This window comes from Neodiprion fabricii, chromosome 1 (assembly GCF_021155785.1).
Source record: "Neodiprion fabricii isolate iyNeoFabr1 chromosome 1, iyNeoFabr1.1, whole genome shotgun sequence".
NCBI classification, from domain to species: Eukaryota; Metazoa; Arthropoda; class Insecta; order Hymenoptera; family Diprionidae; genus Neodiprion; species Neodiprion fabricii.
Window position 1 is genome coordinate 37,372,978 of NC_060239.1, and position 11,402 is coordinate 37,384,379.

The 11,402-nt window shown below is 38.8% G+C and overlaps 1 protein-coding gene across 16 annotated transcripts in view; it reads right to left on the bottom strand.

The window, feature by feature from the left end:
• The window catches only part of LOC124188063 (tubulin monoglutamylase TTLL4-like), a 193,458-nt gene that overhangs the window by 80,866 nt on the left and 101,190 nt on the right, over positions 1-11,402 (bottom strand). Inside the window, exon 1 of one of the 16 annotated variants that reach the window (XM_046580379.1) lies at positions 10,385-11,195. The exons of the other annotated variants lie outside the window; for them this stretch is intronic. The gene's annotated coding sequence lies outside the window, so the exon portion shown is untranslated. Of the gene's footprint in view, positions 1-10,384; positions 11,196-11,402 lie in introns of those variants that run through there. 16 annotated transcript variants of the gene reach the window in all.

Sequence of the window (11,402 nt, forward strand, 5' to 3'; positions counted from 1 at the left end):
TCGTCAAACTTTTTACATCCCGGTATACGTCCCAAGTCAAGTGCCAAATGCGATTATCGTGGTGAGAATTTTTTTCCGTTTCTTTGAGCTCGAGAGACGTCGAGGTGACAAAAAACGCAATCAAACGGTAGTTCAAGCCTGAGTTTAGTCGGGAGGGAAAGGTCGAGAAGATCAGGGGGGGAATTTCGGTAATAAGTGTCTCGGGTGATGGTTTATGTATGAATTTTCGGCCCACTCATGTCTATTAATAGATAATCTGATCCACGACAAGGTCGTAAAAAGTTTTTAAGAACGAGGCGTTGCGCGGTTTCGGGAAGCCGACAAAAACCGTTGACCACGTGCAGGCGAAAACGTGACGTCGTGAGAACCCGGTGCCGTGGTGGTTAAGAGGAGGAAAAAGAAGAATCGGGGGAAAGAAAAAAAAAAAAAAAAACGAACGGGTCCTAAAGATTAAATTAGGCCCATCGCCTCACAATCATCAGATTAAAATAGATCTTCCCTCGACTCTCGCCTCTCTTTCTCTCCCCGACCGCCTTTTTTTACCCCACGATTTTTTATAACACCCCCCCCCCCCCCCTCCCCGCTCCCGCTCCTCTATTTTTTTCCTCTCAGGAAGGATCCCGGGATTCCTCCTTTCTATTCCCTCAATTCCGGCTAATTTCGTTAACCAAAGACTTTTTCACACGTCTAACGAGCCGCGCGACCTGCCACCATCCGTCAGACGTTGCATCTACGAATAATGACCGGAATTTGGAAAAATTCTGATCGTCTTCTTCTCACCTGTCAATCGCATTTATAAAGGAGACACGTCAATGAAACTCGAAAATTTTTCTGTTCACGTGAAATTTCAAGTGGTATATCGATAAATTTTCCTTCTTTCAAATCACGTCATATGTTCGTGTACTTGAAAAAGCTCCCAGCATGTCACACATTTTCTCATTCGAAATTTGTAATAATTCTACAGATGGTTTTGGTAATTTGAGAATTGATATTACAATATATAATTATTAATCTGATCAACCTCGAAACTGTGTTTGCAAAAAAAAAATAAATAAAACGTAACAATTAAATTGACTTGAATAATTTTCTTCGTGAAAAAAACTTTCTTTTGCAATTGAAAATTCGTCTGAATACTACAAATATCAAATAAGTGGTATAATTTCATGGCTAATTATCGGATGTAGTAAATTGGATAACAACTTATGTTTTTTGCCACTACCAGAATAGCTGTATAATAAAATTGTTTTAAAATACGAAAAAAGTCGCACGCAATTACTACGTAACACTGGAGGCTTTTTGAAAAGTAATCATTTTCGATATTATTTGATCTAACGTAAAACAAATACCTGTCTAATGAAAATCTTACCGATGGTTGACATTTCATCTCAATTGTAAAAATTGGAGACCCACTGACTTATTTTGTAATTCAACAATAAATTGTTCGTGTTGCTGGAGATCCGTGTAACGTTAAATCGAGTTTACCATCCTTATCACCTGTCGTGCGAAATTGTTTTTTGCTAAATCGTATCTACAGCGAGAAATAATTAATCAAGGTGCGTTATGTATTGTAATTGTTGTTGTTGTTGTTGTTGTTGTTGTTGTTGTTGTAATTATTATTATTTTTTTTCTCACGTGGAACGATAAAAATTAATTGAAATACCGATGAAAATTGGGGAATAATCGATATATCAGGTACGGGGTGAATTATCAAGGATCACCGTTTGAAGCCGGCAAAGTTGCGAGGATCAGACGGCGGCGGGTTTCGCTATAAATTTTCACGGTAATTTCATACAAACGCGCCGTGGGAGAAAGAGCAGCAGGTGCTTGCGGCCAGGCTCTCTGTTTATTACGAGTATGCGTGTGTGTGTGTGTGTGTGTGCGATCAATCTTTGACAAAGGGGTTGGGGTTGCGGCCTCGCGAGGGTTTCCCCTCGCCCATGTAATAACCCCATGAATATAATCTCGAAACGTGATATTTGCCCGCCTGATTGCAACTCGATATACATTATACGTATAATATACCTACCCACCTACACTAATCGCTGAGGGAAGTTTTCTTTCCAATTTGAAAAAATTCTTTAATACCGTGTGTATGTAGAGGAAATTCGATATCTCGTAGCAATTCATTGATTTCGATCCGAGGGACGCGTTTTTTTCACCTCCACCGCACAGGGGTTCAAGTTTCTCGTTACTACGCGCCGATTTTCTCCCACTTCGCGTTCCATCGCTTCCTAAAAATCTCCCAGCTCGAAACGAATTTTTTTGTAATTTTTATTCAATTTTTTATCGAGTCGAATACGGATTACAAAAATTCTTAGTCACGTTTGTAGTGTCAGAGAACAGTGATTTTTGTCGCCAATTTTTCAGCTTGCACGGTTCGAATAATTCGACAATATCTTTTGAAGTGAAACTTTCATTTTTTCGTCCAAGACAGTTTTCCGAAATCGTATATCGATTACTCGAAAGCAATTATAACGATCTTGACGACTAGAAAAAAGTTGATTGGTCCTAAAAAATATACTCACACTGAGAAAAATTTCATTTGTTACAGTAACTAGAAAAATTCAGTAAAACAGGTGTCGTTGAAAAAACTGTTTGAATATTGTTGAAATTACGAAAAACGAGGTACGCCTAACCATTTTGCGTTGTCGTCGATCCTTTTTTGATTATTGCAACGTAAAATCAGTTTGTCCGGTTAACTAAACTTTTTTAGTTAAATAAGGCTTTGACGTCAATTTATTGTTGCACAAGCATTAAATTTTCGCAACAGTTGCAAGAAAATACAGCAACAGTGATCGTAATGAGAAAGAATAGTAACGGATATTAGTCTTTCTGGGTACACCTAGAAAACTAATTTTCATTTTCTACCTAGAACTATATTTTTCGATTGTGGTAAAAAATGAAAATAACTAAAAATTTCTCTCGGTGCAGTTCGCAGTCTATAATTTTGAAATAGATTGAATATCGTCAAATTTCTTTTTGTCCGTGAATAAAACAGATTTAAATTGGTCGAAACACCCGATTTCATTACTAAAAAACGGAGACGCGTGAGTCAATTGTCTGTAAATTGAATCCGAATCGTCTCGCAGGTGTAATGAATTAAATTTCCAATCTCAGTGTTGGATTTCCTCAGTTAAAATCATAATATTGAAAATTCCACACACACGGAAATGCACAAAGGCCTGTCTTCGACATACGCGTCTTTGAATCCACCTTATTCCGTCAAAATTGTTACCGGTATTAGCGTCACGTGACTGATTGCGAGTGTGAGTTAGAAGAGGAAACAGGATTAGGTACAAACGAACCCAGGCAACGCAACCATTTCAAGTTACCACTCAAATTACTATAATTTCCCCCCCTCATCTCCTCTCAATGACGGTATAATCCCCGTGAAGAGATGTGAAACGCTTCTTTGTGGGGAATTCGGGGGGCCGAAAACGGACAGGAAGTGCTTAGAAATGGGGGGGTTTTTTTTTTCTTTTTCTTCTTCTTCTTCTTCTTCTTCCTCATTTCGTTTTCTGAACGGGCAGTCCGGTCGGTTGGTCCGGTGGCTGTGCGCAGTCGCTCGTCTTCGGAAATCTTGCGAATTTTTAATAGCCCCAGCATCCGGTTTCGTCTTTCGCGATGCCCCCCCCCCCCCCCCCCCCCCCCGGTTTTGTGTTTCCGCCCTCCCTAAGAGACGCAAAAAATGTATCCACTGTGCAGGATCATCGATGCTCGTCGATGCAGGCGGCAGGATAATTCCCCTCCCTTCGTCCTTTCCTCCTTTCGCGCGAAAAGAGGAAATTTAAGTCAATCAAGTTAAAAAAATTTCTTGGAACAATATTCCAAGTTTTACAACCTATCCTCTTCGATCTTTACTTGACACGAATGAATCGGTTTTCCGTTTCAGCAATAAGATTCGCTGTAACATTTAAGAGCTATTTTTTCAAATCTACTTTTAAAAAATGTAAAAAGAATCATTTGATTGCTTTCAGCACTTTTACACTGCAAATTGAATTCAAACGAATTCGGATAAGAATATTCCGCTACGATGAATAAATCTCTCTCTCTCTCTCTCTCCTAGTTAGAAAATTTCTGTCTCACGATATTACTTTCACAATTGACCGGATTAAAAAATTTAAAAAAAAAACAACAAGCGGATTCGGGTAACTTGCTTGGCGATCTGACAATCGGACATATTTATGCTTGTTGAGAAATGGCGATGCAAAGGTGAAAAGATCAGCTGCGCTAATGTGCGCCGTTTGAGCGAGAAGGGGAACGAAATGGACAATCGGGGCACAAGTCAGAATTCCGGGCCCTCGATATCGGCGGCGTCCCAGCGGGGGTGAATTTCTCCACTGGGCCCCGAGGAGATTCTTCGGGGCCTTATACACGTGTTCGCGAGCACGAAAATAGTTGTCAGCCCGGGGCGACTCGCATGCTTCGACAAAAGAGGATCAGTTAGGCATTCTGCGACGACGTCGAGCGCGTCTTGTTGCCGAATCGCATAATGGGCCCCCACCCGAGGGGCCCGAGGGGCCCGACCACCGTTCGGGCCCATGTTTGCTTGTGTTTGATCGGACTGGTGGAAAATCCATCGACGATGGTGGCTCAACAGATCGTTCCGAGGCCCATTGTCGAAGACGAGGTCCGGATTGTTATGGTTACCCGAGTTTTGGGCCCTGCTTGTCCGGTTTCGGGCCGAAATACGCCATTATTGTGAAAACGAGAGACGGGTCATTCTCGTACCGTGACAATTTATTTCACCTCGTGAATGTAACTTCGCTACGTTTAAAAACTCTCGCCTCTTCTTATACCTACCCAAAAATCTTCTGTGTCACGTACTATGGAGATCGTTAACTTTCACGGATTCTTTCGACTCCGTCGCACAGCTGTTGTTGCAACTGCAGATACTGCTTCCGTCTAAAAGGGACGTGCGTGAATTGCGGCTGATGTCGATGTGTTGTCTTTTTTTGTTTTTTTTTTATAAGCAAACTTACCTACGCAGTCTTTGCACTCGATTCGTTCAAGAACATGACGTTACTTGTAGCAAATCCTGAATTAATACGATAACTTACGCTCAGATTAAACATATATCTAAGTTTAAGTCACCTCTGATTAAAATAGTCCTTGTAAGCCAGCGTTATCAGCAAACATAAAACATAAAAAACATAAGATTGCTTTGTTGATTCGTCGCAATAAGAGAAGAAAAAGAATTCATACAGTCTGAATTTAATGAAAAATATTTAGTCAAGTTGAGTATATATTTCACACAAATTGGCCGACAAGTTTTTTCTCGAGCTCGTCAACTGGCAAAAAAAATATCCGACATGTAATACGGTTGTAATTAACAAATGATAAATTTGTGATTCAGTAAGAAATATATCAGTATCATTCAAAATCCAACTCACAGGATCTATGAAAAATTTATTTACTACCGAAGTGAGCTGTCGTTCAATAGAATGAACCGAGTTTTATTAATTTAAATGTAAAAAGAAAAACAGAGAAACAAAATGGTAGACGTTGTCCACGTAATGAAGTGTTGTAAAAACAAAAATTCCGTATTCAGGGTATCTTTTTTAATTAAACGTGTTACTAGATTATCATCAGTGAAACTTTTCAAATCTTTGTTTTTACCGCGTTCTCGTTTCAAATTATCTTTTACTCGAATATACGTCTGACGCAATTTGTCGAAGCGTCGAATATGAGCTTTTTCAATCCAATTAAACGCAATTCGCATGTCGAGGGTGGAATGAAAAATGACGTGACAGAATTGTCTCATCGAAGTATAAGTGCAAAAATCGATTTCTCAATAATCAGTTATCGAAAACAAACGAGGTCTCATCGCAAGATGTAACATTAATCAAGCGGAGAATTAGCATCGCGGCTTGACGTGAGCTTATAGGGTGACGTAAAAGGCACAAAACCGGGTCCCGGGACGCCCATGGAACCTAAGAGGGTAAACCGAGGTGGTATAGAAAGGCGGGTAAAATGGCTGAGGGATAATAGCGGGAGCCCGCGGGATAACCGCTCACTAAGACGATCCTTGCAGGGAACGTTTATAGAGAGAGCGAAGGATCCTCGGTGAAGTCAAAAGAGTTCCTCTCAGATTTTCTCACTTCAGCAGAGGGTAGGGGAGGTTGGACAATGGAGGGTAAGGCGACCGGGCGTTTTAAAAGTACAAACGAATTCGAAAAACCCCCACCGAGCCGATACCCGCCCTCACAAAGATGTCTTCGGTGACGAAAATATTTAACAACAATCAAAAATCACCCATTGTCGACAGGGCGGCGCGGTTGCTTCTACGGCGTCAATTCATCCACGCCTCGCAGCTTCCTCACAATTTTTTTATCCCTGTAGAGGATCCGAGGAAACATCTCACGGCGGGTGATAAATTTTACTTCGAACGATTGGAAACACGGAAGATCGCGTAAGAGATACGGGGTGAGAGATTTTCTCGTGAAAATCGAGAAAATCGACTTTTCAAAATTTTAACGACACGATCGAGCCGAATTTCGATCTTTTAATCGAAGTTTTGGATCACGTTTATTCACGACGGGAAGCTTTTAAGGAAAGAAAAGTTTGTTAAACGCTTTTCAGGGCTGGCATATTTTTATGATCCTTAGTGGAATTAACATGTAACGAAATTCGTTACGTTAAAATTGAGAAACGTTCGATATACGAAGCATGTAAACTGATGCGATTCAAATTAAATATCTGCCATTGTCAAGCACTGAGAAGTCATGGCAGAATTAACGTTATTACAAGAATTTCGGTGATAAACTCGTGTCAAATGTTGAAAGATCTGGAACTAGAAAGGTCATAAGTTTCGAATTTTTAAAATATAGAAAGCTCGCGTATGTAAAACACGAAGTGTAGAGAGGTAAATTATGGAATTAAAACTCTGCACAATTTTCAAACATTCTGACGTTAGTATACTTTGACTTTTCTACATTTCAGCTTTCGTAGTTTCGAAAATCTTATAAAATAGATTTTCGCATTCTCAAATATTCGATACTATCAAGAACCTTTTATTTCAAGATCCTTACACATTTTTACCCCCATCCTCACAATTATATGTCGATGTCGTCAAAATGATAAGAGAATGTTAGTTTACTTATTTCTTGGCAAGAAAAAATCGTCAAAGTATTTTTCAACAAAACCAACAACAATAACATGAATAATAATAATAAGTAGTCGCAGCTTATGGAAAGTTTTCTCAAGTGAAAAAGAAATGCGGGCATTATCGTATGAATAAAAAGGAAGATATCAATTAGTAATGAAAAAAGAAAAGATGAGGATAAATTTAATTTAAGTAATTTTGAACGCGGAGTGCATGAACGAGCAGATTCTACTTCAAAACTGCAGAAAAATATATACTTCTTGAAATGCAGAATTTAGTGTAAAAATAGTAAAAGCCATTGTGGGCAGACAAAATTTTACTAAGTTTATAATAAAAGATACAGTTGACATGTGTATGTTTCACCAAAAACCTTCCTTAATCTGTGCCTCTTTTTCTGCGTTTTTTTTTTCTCTCTCCATTAATACAACTCAAGTGATCCCATGATTATTGCAGTGTTTCCTTGTTTTCTTTTCTTCAGCTACCAAGTTTAGTTCGTTTCCGACGAGAAATTACGAAATATGAATAATCGTTTCCAACATCGGCCGACAAGGGGATTACCGGAAAATTTTCCGGGTCTCAAAATAGCTCCAATAACCTACGCAGAAAGCGGCGGTGAGAAAAGAGACTCGAAACCATTTATATCATCTGAAATGCGATTTTGACGCCATCGCCTCGTTATTTCTGCCCGCGTAATTTTCGACTAGGAGCTTTTCCCTCCCCAATTTCCTCGTTTCTCCCTCTTCCCTTCCCTCTCTCCGTTTCTTTTCCCCGACGATGAAGAGAGTGTCACTTTCAGCGCCTGGATAATCGGCCAATTCTCGCCCTCTAAAAGAGCCGGCGTATTAAGCCGGCGTCTTTGAAGCGGTCTTCTCGCCCTCGAAAAGACCCGGGCGTAAATATCTCGCGGTAAAGCGATCCGGCCGCACTGGGCCTGATAATTCTGCAGGCCAGGTGCCGTAGGATCGGTCTCGACAAGGCCCAATTATTTTTCACCACCATACGCGCTTTTCAACCCCGACGCTTTCCAGGGCCCGATAAAAGGACTCGAAGGAACGAGCCGCCGACGACCAAAGGACCTTTGAAGTTGGCTTTGACGTCGCACAGACGCCGGAGCGGGAAATGAAACGGCGCTCGTGTAGATAAATTCGAAAATGGGAGAAGAAACGGGCCCGGAAACTCACGCTATCAATTGCGGGCGGTGAGTTGGGAATTGGGCCTTGAGTGGTTACGCCTGTCTTGTGAAACCGAACAATCTTAGTATGGATGAGAAGTTGCAGGGTTAGGAAATTAATCGGCTCGACACCTTGATCCCTTGAATGGTTTTATTAATTCTGGCTGCGATACGAAAGAAGTGATACAATGATCGTAAAAAATATCTTACGTTTATTTGATTCAATAATTGTAAGCTGCGTTTACTGCATTTATCAGAAATCAAGAATTTTAGAAAGCAAATTGAATTTGGCATTTTTTTTTTCACGATCAAATATATATATATATACATACAATATTTTTAAATTAAAGTTCGACGTACATTGAGCAATATTTTCATCCATTGCACTTGACGTGATTTATAATTTTCGAGAATTATCTACAAAATTATCTGGTTAACTGATTATTTATTGATAAATCATATGCTGAATAGAGTTATTTAACTGAAAATACAATCTATTATTTTTCATTTGGAGACATTATTGGGTGATATTGATGACGAGTTTTTCTATTAAAGCTACTGAAAATGTGTGGTAAACTAAATTAATTACCCATCCCGGAATCGATATGAGAGACTGTACGAAAAATAATAGACAACAGTCAAGATGCGTAAACCTGTTAATTCTAGGTTGTTATTCTCAACTTCCGGCTTAAAAGTATTAGAACAGTAGCAATTCATGTTTCAAGTTTTTGGCGACGTTGAGGCTGTATTCGAACTTCATAACAGACCCTCAAAATCGATCCATTAAACGAGATTTCTGTGCAGCGGAAATGCCAAGTTTTCCCGATACTTTCCAAACATGGAAAAGAAACAAAACTTTTCACTTTCCGCGAAAATCTAAAAAAACTCAGGAAAGTAAAAAACGATATATCCCATAATAAAAAAATGACTCAATTACTGATTGGAGATAATGAAGAATAATGAAGAAGGTAAGAAAGAATGAATGAATTCCTCAGGATTATATTCGTATTGTGCGGTGAGCTCTGTTCTGTAGTCTTCGATAGTATGGAGTACGGTTCGATTAACTAATTTATAATCAACTATTTACGGATAAGTATTTAGACCACCCGAGATGATTCCTGCAACTTTTGTCAGAGTTGAATGCACCATACATAGTTTGACTCGACTTAAATATGGTTAACGCTAATACAGTAATTATTCAGACAAGATCATACGAACATAGTTTCAACAACTGGACGTACACTGTTGAAAATTTTTGAAAATCTACGACACATTTACAGCACAAAAGTGTAGTTGAATTACAAATTCCGTGTTATAAAGTGAATTACTAAGCATTCTCAATAAATTTGCATTATAATTTTGTCATTTTGCTTAACTTTGTTGGAAATACGCAAAAGGGAAATTTCATTTACGGTACTTGGAATTTACTAAAAATTCTGCTGAATTCACTTGATAAATGGAATAATCTTTTCACCATAAAATTTCAATGGTGAATTATAATCGGGGATGATATTGGTTGAAAATGTTCAATATGTAGTCTATTTTTTCTTTAGGGACAGCAGTTAAAATATCGTCAACATATCTGAAATAGAAGAGTATATCAAAATCAAATTTGTTTGCGCGTATGCGTCCTTGTTAAATTTGAAGATTACCGAATCAAAACAGATGTTCAAGGCATTAACAAGTTCAGTAAGTTGGATTGGAATCTTTTTATCTAGAAAGGCCCAACGGTTCTTTACAGCTAACATAGCGAGATCTGTAGGCACATTGGCGAATAAATATATTACGTCTAGTAATATTAAAATGTAATTGTCTGGAATAATCAGTTTACTTATTTTTTCTACCAATATAAAACTGTCTTTGTCTCTGGAGGCAGGAGGGTTGACATTTGTAGTGAACCATGAATTAATTAATTTCGATAAGGCGTAAGTCGGGCTATAAACAAAAAGGAGACTACGATTCGTACTGGAATTCCTTCTTTGTGAATTTTAGGGAGGCCATACGCGTTAATACACGTTTATGCATTCAATGACCGCTCACCAAGATTTACCAATACGTTAATCGATTTGAGTTACGAAAGATTTTATTGCGAGTCTTCGCAGTCTTACCTTGTACGTTCCGTGTGCAGACATCCTCCAATTATGCGATCGGATGCACAACAAAACTCAAGGCGCACTAAACACCGAGATGATTCGACACACACGCTCGAAAATTTTACAGCGACTCAGAGACTGACTATTTCGACTGTCGTGATACGAACGACGGGATAACAACGAGGAATAACCAGACGGTGAAGGCTGATGGAAAACGCAAGTTTGTCGTCTCTGTTTGTACTACGATAGGCATCGCGGTTTATTTTGCGTCACACACAATACCGGCCTTCTTCCGAAATTAATTGGCAAAGACGACTTGAGCTAGGCACATCAAAGAATTTTCTTTTCGGCTCAGCTGATCACTATCACGCGCGATTTTGTTCGTAGGGTTGTCGATGAAAAATAAATTGTGACGCAAATGGATTATCATTGCTGTTGTTGTTGTTGTTGTTGTTTTTATTAGCATCAAAGCAACTTTATTCGATCTGAATTACGAGAGGAAATAATTACACCACAGTTGTTTCGCACTAATTTTATTGCAAAAAAAGTTATTCGTAAGTTGTTTCTATGGGGAATGGGTTATTAACTTGAGATCGTATTCATCAAATTTTATTACGTCTTTATTCTCTCAAATACCCGACAAGACTGAACAAGAATCAGTCATTTAATCGTCTCTGTCGCTTCGGACGCATGGGAGCGTGATATAAACATAAACAGTCTAGGTTCGACGTATCGTCTTTGTATACAACAGACATTAGTTTTCGTACATAGAACTTTATATATGTATACATGAAATCGACAGTTTCCTCATAACACAGAGATACATAAAAATGTATCACGTTATGTATCTTAAATTTATTGCACCATCAAGATGTAGGCGTGATTTTTTTTTTTCACTCGCAAATGCGCGTGATATGATTATTCAAAAGAATCTTACAACAAGACTTGTATTTTTGTTTTCGGTAGACGTTCGCATGCCTGTTTATTCGAGTCTGTAGAGAAATATTGTGTAGAAAAATATTCGGTACAACGA